At 39.6% G+C, this 16,712-nt stretch overlaps 1 long non-coding RNA gene across 1 annotated transcript in view; it reads right to left on the bottom strand.

Moving 5' to 3' along the window:
* LOC108393124 (uncharacterized) overlaps positions 1-16,712 on the bottom strand; it is a 372,560-nt gene that overhangs the window by 355,018 nt on the left and 830 nt on the right. The gene's annotated exons all lie outside the window — the stretch shown is intronic.

Below are 16,712 nucleotides of genomic sequence, written 5' to 3'. Positions count from 1 at the left end.
AGAAAGTCCAACAAACACTGGAAACGGGTGTGTGCACCGAATGCTCTGCCAGAGGCGTGCACACATACACAAAAATCAGAAAAATCATTTTGTAGAAGATAATTTGGTGCCAGTAGAACATATGTATACTAAAATTTAAATTATTAAACTCAGATTATAAGATACTACTAATGCATATCTCAGTTTTGTGTAAACTATATTAAGAATGAACAGAACAAAAGACTAATGGGATGTTCACAACAATGTTATCTGAGTTGTGAGTGGTTTTCTTTTTCTATTCAGATGTTTCACCTTCTACTAAAATTTTTGATTTTATAATAAAAATAAACTATTAAAGAAAAAATGTATAGGGTACTAAATAACTAGGAAAGAACACTTAGCTAATAAATAAGAGAGCTAGAATTTGAAACTGTGATCAGAGACTCACATTGATAAATCTTAGTTTTTGCATTTGAAAAATAGGTGCAAGCGGTCCATTTATTACATCTCAGGATTATTGTAAAGATTACTCAAAGTAGCACAAATGGAATCATTTATAGCCCACAAAGCTAAGGGTTTTAAGGTCTACAACTTTTTTTCTGAAAGATTTGGGGTCACATGTGAGTTTTTCCATTTTAGACACAGAATAGAATAGTAATAATATATGTCATATGTCAACACAAATTGAGTCAAGGAACCCTCCTGTGATCACCTTTCTCCAGTGAAATATTAACCTTTCCATTAAGACAAATAAGTAAATATATAGCCCCTGCTCAATTCAGATTGTGCATAAATTAGTTCAACCTTATCAGGTCTTGCCATCAACTGAATTATAAAATCACTCCATTTTCAGAACTTTGATACTAGAATTGCACATAAGAGTTTTGAAACATAATTGCACTTTCTTGTTTATGTAAAACTCGTACAGAACTCGGCAATTTCACATAAATTTATCCAGCTAGAAACCTTGATATTTCAAGAAAGTGCAAAATGGAGTGTATTTAAAAGAGGAGGTTGGCAAAACGGATTGGGCAAAAGTTGAAGGTAAGAAGATAGCAGGTGATAGAGGGAACGAACACCCACTAAATAAGAGGCCTGAGAACCCTGAGAAGAAAGGTTGGACGGCCTTACGGTTGAGATTGGTTTACCCGGGGGGAAGAGAGATGAGAAGATTGTGTTGAAGGGGAATTTTTACAGTTCCAAGCCTTGGATGGGTTTAAGTATCAAGAAAGCCGATGCTGGCCTCGCCACCATCACCACTGCTCACAAGCTCTCCCAGCCATGCCTAATTGTGCATTTATCCTCCCAAAAGTGAATCCTGGCTTCTCCATTGAGCAATGTTGTCAACCGTCACAGCTGCCAAGCCAACAGATGGTGTGAGCCTGTGGCACCAGCAGTTTCCAAATGTAAAAATATAGTCATTTAGATATTTTCTGTGTACACCCATTTCTTCATTAATCTTCTCAGTGCAGCTGCAAATGGATGATTTCCAAGTGAGACACAGTGGGATTCTGGCCACCTTCATTCACATACCTTCAGACCACCTGCCATGTCCCCAGTACGAGGCTACAACGGGAGGTGTGCCGCAGTCCCTCTTGTATTTCTCTTATTATTTAGTAAATCTATGTTTTATCTTCCCAGCTATATTTAAAGCCCTTTGAGGGGATGGCCCTATACTCATCTTTTTTTTATTCTAGTATACACAGGGCAGCACTTATCACATAAAAGTGAATACTTCTAGGGGTTGGGGGACACAGGGAGAGGTTGGTTAAAGGCTGCTGCTCCTTTCAGTTCTAAGATGACTCAGGTCTGAGGATCTCACTGTACGACATGGTGACTACAGTGGATAATGAAGGATTGTATATTCGAAATGTGATGCAGGAGCAAAATTTAAATGTTCTCACCAAAAAAAGAATATATACATATATGGTGATGAAGGTGTTGGTTAATTAGATAGAGAGGGATGCTTTCACAACGTGTGCATGTATCAAATCATCATATATACTTTAAATATTTTACTATCTTATTTGTTAATTATACCTCAATAAAACTGGAAAAAGTTAAAACCAATTTCAAAGAGTAATTAAATCAGGTTAATTTGTAAGAAATGCCCACCTCCACTCAAAAAAAAAAAAAAAACTCACAGGCAAAAACAAAAATTAAAAGAATGAGTCTACGAATTGTAAAACCGAGTAATAGTTATCGGTTTGCTACCATTGCTTCATAATCATTAAAAAGAACAATTTAAAGTTATAGATCTGCTACTTCCCACCCCGAGGCTAGCAAGAGTCTCAAATTAATACCATGCCACTAACGTCTCCTTTCTCCAAATCATCTCAAAAGTTCTGACCAAATTAATCTCTCTCAAGTACATATCAATTTCTACAGATTAAAACTATAAGGGATTTCTATTATCTATGCCAAAAATTTGTTTTCACGTGATCAGTGGCCTAGCGTGTTTTCATCATCTGGTCCCAGCCTGCCCCGCTAACACGGGAGAGAGACGCCCCAAGGCACTCCTGACTGATGCCCACCCACGGCTCTGGAGGCAGCTGTTTGCCTTCTGCTGGCAGGTGCCATGCCTGTGGGCATGCAGTTCCTCCTGCCTGGGCCCATTCCCACCATCTTTGGGGTCCACCCTATTCCAACAGCTCTGTGATGAAGCAGACGACCCAGGCCTGAACAATCATGGAGCCCCACCTTCCAAGCAACTCTCACAGGCTCAAGGATCCCAGGAAGGACCTTCTCCTGGTTCCTGTGCTGGAATTGTTGGGAAAAAGGCTTCTCCTACAGACCTGTAAGGTTCACATAAGTGGCCACATTTGTCCCAAAAAGACACCCCCAAATTAAGGTGTTTTTCTCCCTTAAATATTCCTTAGCTGCCTAAGAAGGAAATCAGTATGGGAAAGTAGAGATAAGTTGTCAAGCAAAGTTAGAACAACGATAAACCAACTTTTAAAGACAAGGGTATGAAATGATTGAATCCTGAACTGTTTTGCATATATATCCCCAAAGCTCTCCAAATATGCCTTCCTACCAGAAAAAGATACCCAATCATAGAAACACACACTCCAAACATATCCCAACGACTTCAGTCAGCCACCCCGACTTTCAAATGTCTTGTCCTTGGGCTTGATTTTAGGGCCTTGGGTTTATTTCTTGCTCCTTAATCAATACTTCAGGTTCAGGTTTTATACTCTGTGTCACGTATGTTTATCTATACAAACCAAGATCTGTTTGCCTGTCAAGGAGGTTGCTTAATAAAAAGATCTATACAAAATGATGACTATGTGCTCTGGCCTAATGTTTATGCCACTTTTATTCTCTTCCCTTTTCACTCATTTCTGATACTGCAAACGTTCACTGTGGTGATCGGCCAGGCCCCTGGCCTTCCACTTGCTGTATCCGCAGATCTAAATCCCTGCGATTTCCAGATCAAATTCAGACCTCAGACTTCATCTGCAATAACTTAGAGTGGACTGGGCTGCAGGTCAGATACTCCCTTCCTTTCCACTCCTACCTGTCTGATCCACCATGTATGCACATGGCATGGACACATCTGGCTCATTCACGGACACAATCAGCCAAATTCTCTCTTTTGTGGGCTTAACGCAGATTATAAACAAAGAGCTGACTCTTTACTTTCCATCCAGCTGTTTTCTCCCCATATAGGTAAAGCCAGCCTTTGATTGTTAATTTGCTATGCAATGATTTTGAGAAATGCCTTGCTATATAACTCTGCCCTGCTATGCTCCTCTCGGGTGTGCCAACAGAAGGGTTGAGCTGGGGCTGGTACATAGGTGCTTTGGCAGGAGAAGATGAATGCAGCCAGCTGGCTGGCAGAGAGGGACGCTATCCAGCTGGCAGTGTTTGAATGGGCAGGTGTTTGAATGGACAGGTGGGTTGGTCTGGCTGCCATCACGAGACATTGCTGGCTCTTGGCCAAAACACTGGGTGGAATTTTAATACCAGGAGATGCTGTCCAGGAGGTGAGCTAACAATGCAGATCCTTGAGTGGGAGCCAGACATACGCTCTGCCCACATCAGGAGGCTGAGAAGGAGCAGGACCAGGTGGTCTGGAGGGAGAAGCAGCTAGACGGAGCTCTGCCATGAAGAGCGGCTATGGAGGCATCAGGATGGGGAAAAGGGGAAATCACGCTGCTTGCTGCACAATGCAAAACACACAGCATTTTCAGGGCATGAGTTCAAGGGTCAGCTCCACCAGCTTCAGCCTGCTCAGAGTCATGTATTTCTTTTAAATACCATTTTCTTCAACTATTAAATGACAAAATCAAGAACGTGACGTCTTAGGGTTCCCATAAACACTATTTCTTAAGAAGCCTCCTCCTTTATAATTAAGGGAAATTTTAATTCCTTTCTTAAAGGAAAGTTCAGTGACACATTACGTGCAATGCTTTGTGGATGATACAGTGTTTGCAAATGAGTATTGGCTGCCGCAAATGCCGTAGCAGTAGCAAGTGCCTTAACAGAGGTTCTCGAAGAAACAGACAATTCAACAGTAATAGCTAGAGATTTCAATACCCCATTTTCCAATAATGGATAGAACTAGTAGACAGAAGGTTAGGAAGGAATTAAAAGACTTGAATAACTACATCCATAGAGCACCCACTCAACATGAAGAAAATATACATTATCCTCAAGTACACATGGACAAGTCTACAGTATAGACCACATGTTAGGCCATAAAACAAGTAAAAAAGGCTAAGTTTGAAATCATACAAAGTATCCTCTCCAGCCACCATGGAATGAAATTAGCCATCAGTAGCAGAAGTAAATTGGGAAAAGTAATTGTGGCAAGGAAATAATACATTCCTAAATAATCAGCGGGTCACATAAAAAGAGAAGCTAGAAAATACTTTGATATGAATGACAATGAAAACCTAACATATGAAAACATAAATGATTCAATGAAAGCGATGCTCAGAGAAATGTATAGCTGTAAAATCCCACATTCAAAAAGAAGGTGACGTCTTGGCTATTGTGAATAATGCTGCAATGAGCATGAAAATGCAGGTATCTCCTTGAGAGAGCCAAGGCATGGAGGCACACTGAATGTGCACTGACAGATGAATGGATAAATCCACTTTTAGAAAATGGAAAATGTGGTATATACATGCAATGGAGTATTATTCAGACTTAAAAAAGAAGGAAATCCTGCCACATACAATATGGATGAACTTTGAAAATACTATGTTAAGTGAAAGAAGCCCATCACAAAAGACAGTAGCTTCCAGGGACTAAGGGGAGAGGGATATGAGGAGATGCCAATCAATGGGCATAAATCCTCAATTATGCAAGCTAAGTTCTAGAGATCTGCTGTACAACATTGTACCTATAGTTAACAATACTATATTGTACACTTAAAAATTTGTTAAGAGGATAGATTTCATGTGATGTTCTTACCACAATAATACCAAAAAAAAAATCTCAAATTAATAAGCTAAACTTCCACCTTAAGAAACTAGAAAAAGAGCAAAGGAACCCCAAAGAAAACTTAAGGAAAGAAATAAGATTCGACTGGAAATAAGTGAAATAGAAAATAGAAAAACAGAATAGATGAAAATAAAAGCTGGTTTTGTGGGAAGATCAGCAAGGTGGCAAACCTTTAGCTAGACTGGCGAGAGATAAAAAAAAAAAGAGAATGGATTCAAATTACAAAAATCAATAAAGAAGAGAGGACATTGTTACTGACCCTATAGCAAGAAAGGTTCTGGACTTTAGTGTTGGGATGTTTAGGGTTATTTTACCATAGTTGAATACAATTTAGTATCGCTAAGTCATTTTACCCTAAGAGAACAAGCATTAGAAGATCCCATCACTAGCTTTTCAGTCTGGCCTTTGGTTTATCCATATTTTATCTGTCAAGAAGGTGACAATTTTTAAAAACTTCTTTAGGAGAATTAGCCTTAATCAATCAAGAATCTAGAACTCAAAGAAAAGTTGACCAATAGGCATTTTATAATATCCAAGCCTTTATTTTCACGAGGCAAAATATTTTCCGGATGTGTCGATGCAACGATTTGAAAATGACAATGTATGCCCTTCACATTCATAAGTTTAATTCCTGGGGATGTAACAAACTGGAAACTCTATATTTGTGTCCACCGGTGAGGAGAAGCCAATGGGATAGAGAAGGATATTTGCTTCAATCATGATCTTTTTTGAATAGAATGTTCTTCACCTCCCAGAGCCTGGTTACTTGTTAGGTCATGATGACGTCCTGCTTCGTCCGGTGTTTTCTGACCTGGCACTGGCCAGGCTGCAACATGCCTACTTCTTTGTAACAGCTTTCTGAATCCAACAGTGGATATCCTTAACACACACAATATTTAAGATCACAGAACCAATGAATCAGATTCTCCAGACAAGACAAATGATCACTGTACTTATAACTCAAATATAAGATATTTCTATACAATATCTGTGACATGTAGACACCTTAAACATTACTGTAAGTGAACAGGATCTGTATGATAGATAAAACTGGCTCAAAATTCAAGTGAATTCAGCTTAATATCATAAAACTGAATTGTTCCAGGACTCTCAACTCCAGCCAAGTAAACGCTACCCTGTTCTGTTTAAGCAAACTGTTACAAATATTTTGAAATTTTAAAACACTTATAAATTATCCATGGATCAAGGAAGAAATCACAAGAAAAATTAGACAATAGCTTCAACTAAATGAAAATGAAACTATGACATCTTGAAATGTGTGCATGTGGGTAAAGTGATACTTGAAAGGTGAATTTATAGCCTTAAATACTCATATTAAAAAAGGGTCTCAAATCAATTACCTAGGAGCCACTATGGGACACTAGAGAAAAAAAAGATGCCAGAAGTGAGCAGAAGAAAGGAAATAATAAAAAGCAGAAATCAATGATGTTCAAGATGGAACAACCACGGAGAAAATCAGTAATACCAAAAGTAACAATAAAGTTGATAAAGCTTTAGTCATAGTGGCCAGGAAAAAGAAAGAAAATACCAATTACCAATATCAAGAATGAGAGAGAAGACGTTAAGTACAGATATTTGGAGGATAATACAGGACTATTTTGAACCAGCCTGAGTAACTTAGTTACCACTACAGTAAAAAAACAGAGCAATGCAATGTATGTAACTCATGGTTAGGATGAGGGTTGACTGGAACTCTCAAATATACTGCTGGCAGGAATTACAGTGATACAGCTTCTTTGGAGAAGTCTGGCAACTTCTCAAAATGATCAAGTACAATTATCATCTGGCCCAGCAATCCTACTCCTAGGTATTTACCCAAGAGAAATAAAAGTATATGTCCACACGAAGACTTGTATGCAGATATTCATGGAAGCTGGAATAATGACTCAAAATAAGAAACCACCAAGATGTCCAACAATTGGCAGAAGAATAAACAAGCTGTGGTCCATAGATAATAGGGATACTACTCAGCAATAAAAGCAAAGACACTACTGAAACACACAACGACATGCGTGAGTGTTAAAGCATTGAGCTGAGTGAGATAAGCCAGACAGAAAAGACTAGATGCTGTAGGCTTTCACTGATAAGAAAATCTAGAAAAGGCCAAACCATACTAACAGAAGGATCAGCTGTTGCAAGAGACCCTGAAAGAGATAAGGAACTGACTTCCAAAGGGCCCAGGAGAAGTGTGAGGTTACATACATTGAGATCTGAGTTACACACATTGCATTGTTCTGTATTTTTACTGCAGTGGTAATTAAGTAACTATATTAAATATTCACAACTCACTTAATTGTACATGCAGAATGGGTAATTTTAGTGTTTGCAAATGATACTTCCATAAAGCTTGTTTTAAAAACACTATAGAAGATGTCCACAAGTGGGTTATACACTTAAAATGGAGAAAAAGTATTCTAGAAAAAAAGTGGAGTAAAAACTGTTCATGCCATACCAAGTTACCAAAAATGTAATAGAGAGACTAAGACTATTCATTATCATCGTGAAAAATTGATTTCAGCAAAAGTGGAGTTGGTGGCAATCACCTGAGAAAATATCAATCTTTTGAAAAATAGATATTATAGACTACAAAGGATTTATTTCAAAACACAAAGGATGTCTTTGCAGTATCACATCTGGCCAGTTCATTAAAAGCTCCTGTCAGGTATTTGGAAAGTACACGTAGACCATGGCCAGGTAAACAAGGGCAACTTTGAATATTGGGCAGCATAGTAATGTTGATGTACAATATTGTGATAAAATTGCCAAATCCAGAACTATATCTCAGTGCTTATGCTATCGTTGGAGTAAAGGTGCTACATCAATATTTAGCCCCAAGGACAGTGAGAGGCTTGGTGATTGGAAGTAGGGTAGAGTTAGAAATAACGAACACATGTATGAATGTCCAGTACGCATGCCAAATGTTTATTCAATGGAATTGAATCAGTCAATGAGAGAAGACATGTTCTTTAAAAATGCAGAAGTTTGAGTGAGGCTGGAGAAGCTTATACCATCCCAATGGGATCCAACCTGGTCTTTGAAGAACTCAGGCTTTAAATGGGCAAACAGGAATGAAGACACCCCGGAAACTGACACTGCATGAGGGGGGCCCGGCAGCGCCCTGACCTCCACGGACCCAAAGGGAGGGGCCTCCGCGGGGCCCTTGGGAGCAGCAGGGGCGAGACTTCAGGACTTTCCACCCTTCCTGTTTAAGGTGCACCTCCACTCCTGCCCTTTCCCTTTAGACACACCCTTCATTCTGGAACCCTGTGTCTTATAGTCACCCTAAAATTCTCACTCAGAGAGGAGGAAGCACCCATAAAGGCAAGACAAAAAACTTCGAGACCCCTAGGACCCTATCGGCTGCCGTTCTTGCCTCTCTCGCGTCCTGGGGTTCCTAGAACACAGCTGATTTGCAGTGACTTGGGAAATGTCACTCTCCTAACGACGTCCAAAGGCTGCAGGGGAAAATGCGACGTGTCCTCTTAATCTCCTTACACATGTACAGATATAATCCCCAAATACGCCTTCCTCCCATGCACATCACAAGGACAGCTTCCGGATTTCTATATTCCTTACGATAATCACGGAAAACGGCTCTAGTCATTTTCTGACACTCAAGTTTTTAGTGAGACGATGGTGGACCTCCTGCCTTTGAAGACCCCAAATTGCCCCATTTCCACAGAACATCACAGATCTAGATACTTCAGGACCCTGTAAAGCTTTAGGCAGCAAAGATAAGGGGGAATAGCCAAGATGTCTGAAAACAACCGGCAGGGGTAATGAAATGAACAAAAGAAAAGTTTATACGCTTGTGTCTGGGCATTCACATTATTAGGCCTTAAAGTAATTTTCAAGCCCTTCAAGATGAAAGGGAAGGTGGGAGAGAATGCTAGAAGGCTGTAGCTCACCTGTGTGGCTTACTTCATTCTGTGTTATTATTAAAGCCTCTGTCACGTCAGCGCGTGTTCACCCCTATGTCCTGCAAGGAGCACGTATCCTAAGCCTCTCCTAACAGGAGTTACCCTGCTGGGGATTTCAGAGAGAACTGAGGGCAGCCAGCGGCTGATGCAGAGTGGACGGGCCTTCACCTCACCGGGTGACAGGAGGGCACGTGAGCTGGATCAGTAGTGCACGTACAACAGTGACGGCTTTGGGAAGGAGGTGGCATCTGAAGGCTTCCAGATGGCGGGCAAGGTAGCCAAAGAAAGATGGGGCATTAAAAGAGGCATGAGGGACTAAATCATGCGGAAGAAACAGCATGTGAGTGTCACAGTCACAGTCACGAACCTGTTGCATTTAGGAAGATGTGGGCGGTCCGTCAGGCTAGACTGTAACTGCAAGGGAAAAGGTGGGAGCTGCAGGCCTGGGCGCATAATGGGCCCATTCACAGACACGGGGAATATGGGAGCAGGGTCCAGTCGGGAGGAAGCAGGTGGCACAGGAAATAAATACAAAGAGGTCAATATCCACAAGTATCACTTAGAAATCAGATTCAAATTTAAAACATCTTTCCTGAGGCAAAACTTAATATTCTATTTGCTCTACAGAAAAATAGCTTTATACTTTCCTCAGAGCTCTTGGTTTAACACCTTAAAAATATTAAATCCACTGAAAAGTGTAGGTACAGCACGGGCCTGTGTAAATCCCCTGTTCTGCTTACATTGGCGGCTGCTTTACAGCCATGTTGACTTTCAAGAAATAATTATTAACTGTTCCTCGTGGGGTTTGTAAATTGAATTATTGAATGGCGCTACATACAAAGGTCAAAAGTACAATTTTCTATGCAGAACATGCTACTCTCCATCGCTTCAGCAGGATAGAATTATTCAGGTGCCTATTACTGCACCAAGGAACTACAACTTTTTAGTGAAAAATAAATAATTGAGGTTGATAGATCCATTACGGAGTTGGACATTCTCAGCCACATTTTCCAAAGACACAAAAGCACAGAGAGGAAAGGTAACTGTTGTAAACATGGGACAAAATCCATATTCGCAGAGTTTATAAGTTGTTGCTGCTGTTGTTTTGGTGCATTGAATTTGATAAGAAATCAGAAAGTAACACAACACATGTGAAAAAGCTCTGTTTGGAGTTCACTGAACACACTGAACACACAGCTGCCTGCTAGTTATGGAGACCGTAAGTGTCTCTAGGTCAAGAGCAGCTATGAGTCAAACGAAGGTCAAATGAGCAGCAGATTTCAGGCTAATCATTATCCCCCAAGAGATAATTTTACAGTTTTCTGGAGGGATACTGGTCTTCATTTGTTGTTTTTCTAAACAAAAATGTTAAGCCATATGTTTTTTAGTTTATCTTGTTTGTCTGGATAAAGCAATCCCTCTGACATATTTGCAGCATTTTGCAATGTCAGATGTTGCTTCCAGCTGCAAGAAAATTTATCCTTTATGCTCTAAGCAACTTAGAATGTTTACATCTATAGAAACAGTAGCTCCATGCAGAGCCCAACACCCAAGAGGTAGCTGTTTCTGTACACTATGGTCTGTATCAAAAACAGCATTGTCAAGTATGAAATGATTGGCTTTTCATGTGGAGCCCAACATTTCAACAGAGCCTTTATTATCCATTCCAGTCTGGCTTTAGTTCATCTTCCATAGACACTCCAGATTAAATTTTCCTCATTATCATTACAGAACTAGATGAATAAGTGGCACATCTGCTCATGAAGTGGTTTATTATCTGTTCAGATGAGCTTTGGAATGAATAGGAAAATAACTACGGAAGAAAAAAATACACCCGGGTTTATGCCTGCTGAGAAATGCAGGACCAGCTATGCTATCTATGAAAATCTATTAGCCTCCCCCTCCCACTGAATGGGGAAGAATTATTATTTAATAAGTTGATTCAATTTATGATGAAGGAAAAATGCAAGGCATACAAGAATCAAACCAAAACAAATACACAGAAACCTGGCATATGATTAGGGCCTAATGAAGACCTTATACTGTTGAATTCACTCTTCAGCCCATCCTTCCAAAAGAAAATGTGAAGATCTGTAAATATTTTACCAACAATTCCATATCAGATATTTCTCTTGAAAAACAAGACTTTATAAATAAATCTGTTCATTATGAAGACATCAACACATTACAGCTGTGCCATTCACATGGGGTTTACGATCATTTTCATTGCTATTAGGCCTATATCATCCATTCAGGACTCGCACCAGCCCTCGCAGCCTGAACCGGTCCATACCATTCCTTGACTAGCTTCAGCCAGGCCTGCCTTCAGGAGTTTGTCCACAATAGAACTTGACTATACCTCCAATTTGTCATAGCCTAGCCAGATAGCTGAGGTGGCTGAAGAGGTAGGTATGAATGTTTCATTTCCACCAATACCAAAATAACAAAAATTAAAATGCTCAAACTTTAATGTATAAACAAGTCATCTGGAAACCTTGTCGAAATGCAGATTGATTCAGCAGGTCTGGAGGGGGGAGCTAAGAATGCATTTCCAATAAGCTCTCAAATTTGCCAGTGCCGCTGAAGGCAGACCTATGCTGCTTAATGGTAGCTGGCTGCGGCTACTGAGGACTCAGACGCAGCTCCTTGTAAGTAAAAAATACTCATCAGATTTTAAAGATTTAGTATAAAAAAGATAATGTAAAATAGATAGTTAATAATTTTGTATTGACTAAATGTTGGAAAGGCATCTCAGATCTATTAAATAAGTTTATCAAAGTTAACTTCACCTTTATTTTTACTTTTTTTTAAAGATGGCAACCATACATTTTTTCATTACATATATGGCATGTATATTTTCAGCATTGAAACCAGTTTCTAACCAGTTCATTAGATTGGTTTTGACTTGTTTAACATATTTTAAAAGTGTGTGTATATGTGTCAATAAAATGGTATATACATGTGCATGTGTTTATGTATATACATACATATAATGTAAATATGACACGATACATGATATAAAAAACCTTTTTGACATGTTCACATAGGGGTGGCATAACTATTCTTTCCACTAACAAAATAGATGAATCCATTAAAATGCTTTCAACCACAAGGAAGCCAAACTGCTTATTAAACAATAGGAAAAGTATTTGCTATAGAATAAGATCCTAGAGTGCTTAATTTAGGGACTACCCCCATTTATTTTCAGTTCTCTTAGCTCCGGTTAAATGCTCAGGTAAAATAGCCTATAGACAACTAAAAACAACAAAACAAAAAACCCAGAGAAAGAATTGTCTACATCTCTCCTCCCTAAGTCTCTATTTTAAGAGCATGGAAACTTTTCCAGAAGCCCCCAGTAAACTGTATTCCCATCTCAGTGTCCAAACGGAGTCAGGTTCCCAATCCCTATGGCCTGAAAACTGACAGGTTTTTATCTTAGATAAAGTTTCCTGAATCAGCCACTGGTAGAAGTGGTGGAATTAACAAAATAGGCTAATCGGGGCCCCTCCCAGGAAGGCCAATCAACTCTCCAACGTTTACCCAACAGTAAAAAGAAGGGTGCAACAGGAAAGACTCGGCACCAACAACGGTAGATGGGACCCCACTCCTGTTTTAATATGTATAGGATGATTATCTGGGGAAAATTATACCTGATAATAGTGAACATTTAAGTCCAAATATATATATATAATATATATGCAAGATTTAGAATAGCACCCAGAATCACATTTAGTAATAAAATACTGGTGACTCTCCTTCTAGATATTTCTCTTAGGCATGCACATATGGGAGGAGATTTGCCAAGAAGGTACCCAAGGTGCCCTGAGCTGCTCAAGGTACTGCACAGCCTGGCTCTGGGTAGCACTTATCACTGTCTGATCCACTCAGATTCTAGAGAGGTTGCCAATAACCAGACATTGAGTCAACTGGATCAATCACCTTGATGTTAAATCCTACAGAAACTGATAAATAAGCTATGAAGTTGTAATGACTTATCGGGATGATTAAAAACATTATTGTAGGCAGCACCAATTTGATCTGCTTCTTAAAGGAGCTTAGCAGGTACATTTCACCTGAATAAATTTAGATCTCTCTAATGTTAAACATATTCATTTGAAAAATGGTTCTCACATGAGCAAAACATGTAAACTATAGATATGCTTCAACTGCCATTTTATTGTGTATATACTGTCAGCCCCTTGTTTTCTGAATCAACAAAGCAGTAAAGATCTGAACTTCCTCCATAATTACACATTTGAGGGTATTTATTTACACAAATATTGCTTTTGGTCATACTCTCCACTGGGCATGTAATAAGGATGTAATGTGAGCAAGATGAATATGATCCCTGTGTTCAAAGGGCCTCAAGTCAAGAGAAAGAGATTGAGAGAAATGTAGACAATTACTACACCGTATAATAGGATCTCTGGTTGGAAAACCGCAAGGCATGTAGCCCCAACCTAGATTTAAGGGGAGTGACATCTCATCTGAACTGACCAAAGACAGGTGCGGGATGTTTTAGAGGGAGAACAACATGTGAAAAGGTTCAGAGAATCAGAGAAAGTGACTGTTCAGGGAACAGCAAATGAGCAGACATGGCTAGAATGCAAAGTCTAAGCGGGAATGGTGTAAAAAGAGGTTGGAGAAGTAAACTATAAAGGAAATTAAAGAATTTGGACTTTATTCTGACAGCGATGGAGAACAGGATAGTCAGACAAAACACAAGAGGCCCAGCTAAATCTGAATTTGAAATAAACAGTTTTTCGTATGTCTCCAATATTGCCCAGAACACACTTCTACTAAAATAAATTATTTATTTGAAATTCAATTTTAACTGGGTGTCCTGAATTTTTGTTTGTTGAATCTGGAAACTTTAATGGGAAGCCACTAGAGAAGTTAACTAGACAAGTAACATGATTTAATTGGAGCTTCAGAAAGAAAGAAATCCTACCATTTGCAACAACATGGATGGACCTACAGGGTATTATGCTAAGTGAAATAAGTCGGACAGAAAAAGACAAATACCATATGATTTCACTTACCTCTGAAATCTAAAAACAAAACAAAATGAACAAAATAGCAGTAGACTTAGATACTGAGTATTAACTGGTGGTTACCATGGGGCAGGGGTTGGGGTGGGTGGGCGGGGAAGGGGAGGGAGATAAAGGGGTACAGTAATTCCCAGAGTGTAACAGTCACAGGGATGGCAGTACAGCATGGAGAATATCGTCAGTGATTCTGTAACATCTTTCTAAGTTGACAGACAGTAACAGCACTAATGGGGGGGGGCAAGGATTTAATATTAATATGGGTAACTGCTGAACCACTATGTTACTCACCTGAAACCAATATAAGATCATATATCAACCATACTTCAATTTTTTAACAATGGAGCTTTAGAAAAATACTACTGATTGTGATAGAGAAAACAAATTTCATTCATTTATCTATGACAGTATCTTTGAGCAGCCACCTTATATACTAGACAAGGCTTTAAATAAGTCCAAGTAAATTTGAGGCAGGTCTCTTGAGTGGCATGCACCCTATTTTTGCCACATTATCTTTCTGTATTGATGATGCTTAAGAAGTAATGTAGTAGAGAGACCACTGGGGAGGAGTGACATAGGGTAATGTTGACTGTGGAGCCAGAGTATCTGGGTGCAGTCTGACTTCCTCTGCTTATGAGTTGTGTGACTTTGAGTATCAGGATCTTTGTCTACAAGGTGGGAATATGAGTTTTATGTAAATTGTGACAATCAAATGACAGTAAGATACATGTAAAGCCTGACACAGAATAAATGCTATGGAAATATCAAGTCTTAGTATAATTTGACTTCCATTTTTCAAGTAGAATCTTTTTAACTTAAATATGTTAACCTAAAGGCGAAGAGAAAACTGATGTCACTTGCCATGTATATAAGGTAATTTAAGAAATAAATACAACAGCCCCCAAACTCCATCATACTAGATTTATTCTCTTGCAAAATTGCGATAGAATATATATTTTTTAATCTAGCCATTGCATTTTACATACAGAAACGAGGCTCGGAAGGAGGAAATCTATCTCAGATCATATAGCAACTTAAAAACAGAGCTGGGGATTGTATCTGTGTTTATGAATTCCTAATACTGAGAGTCATCTAATATATTCGTGGTTGCTCCATATTTCTCTAGCATACACACCTCTGGAGCTGTATAGCCTTGAATTTCCAATTATTGTAAAAATCTTGCAGCCCCAGTCTCACTACCTCACTTCCCATCTCTGAACCATTTTCCATCATTGACCAAGTGTCTCTCTTCACTCACCTTTGCCGACTTCTTTCTCCTTGTTTTTAAGGGTAAGTAGGCCTGGCCAGGAGCAGAGTTCTCTAGCTGGAGTGTCAACGGTGGGGGGAGAGAGACCCCTTGATGGGGAATCTTCAGAAGGAAACTGCACCAGCAGACTTAATACAAAGATGGAAAAATATTGCAATTGCCCAAATCAAAACATTCACTCCTGTACCACCTAAATCGCCTTGCCTGACACACAGCAGAAACAACGAGTTCTGTCCCGAAATAGAGGCAGAAAGGAATCAGACCATAAGGGAACGTCTGAAGCCCCTGTCCTCTGACACAGAGAAAGCAACACCACCTCTCCAAGCAGCCAACCCTGAAGACCCGGGACGAAGCTTCTATTTTTCTATGGCAAGTCTATGGGGATTTAGGAGTCGGCAGAATAAACTATGCCCTGCTGATGCATGTACACACGCCCAGCTCCGTGTGGCTTCCCGTATTTATTGGCTACATTTTCCAAGTCAAGGCAGCCCTCATAATGATTTTGATAAGGAAATGTGATTCATACCTAGATGGCTGCTGAGAACATTTAAGATATAAAATCCATTTAGTACCGATTAGCCTTAGAACATTCTTTATGTAATCTGTCACAATGGCAGATATTAGAGAGAACAGTTTTGTCTTTCCTTTGGAACAGTTTATCCATCACCCTTGCTCCTGACAAGCCTTTAGGAGGAGAACATTCATCAGGGTGTCTTAGAAGACTCCAAAAATAAAAGCTGACACTGGTATTTGTAAGGAGAATATGAGCTGATTGCAAAGACTTAAGAAAAGAGAGTGTTTTGTCTCCACGTTCCTGCAGAAGCCAGGCTTGCAGCCACCCTCGGTAGTGCTCCGGAGCAGAGAGAGGTCTGCCTGGGTCTTAGAACCTGCAAAGTGCCGAGACGAGGGAGTTACCCAGTACTGATTAATCCCTGGCTTCCCACGGGCAATGGGATGTGTGCCGATAATTCTGTGCTTTTCACATCTGCAAATGTCAAGAATTCAAGTTACCCCAGTGGAGTC

Source organism: Manis javanica, chromosome 14 (assembly GCF_040802235.1).
Source record: "Manis javanica isolate MJ-LG chromosome 14, MJ_LKY, whole genome shotgun sequence".
Taxonomy (NCBI): domain Eukaryota; kingdom Metazoa; phylum Chordata; class Mammalia; order Pholidota; family Manidae; genus Manis; species Manis javanica.
This window is presented reverse-complemented; position numbering and strand designations above follow the sequence as displayed.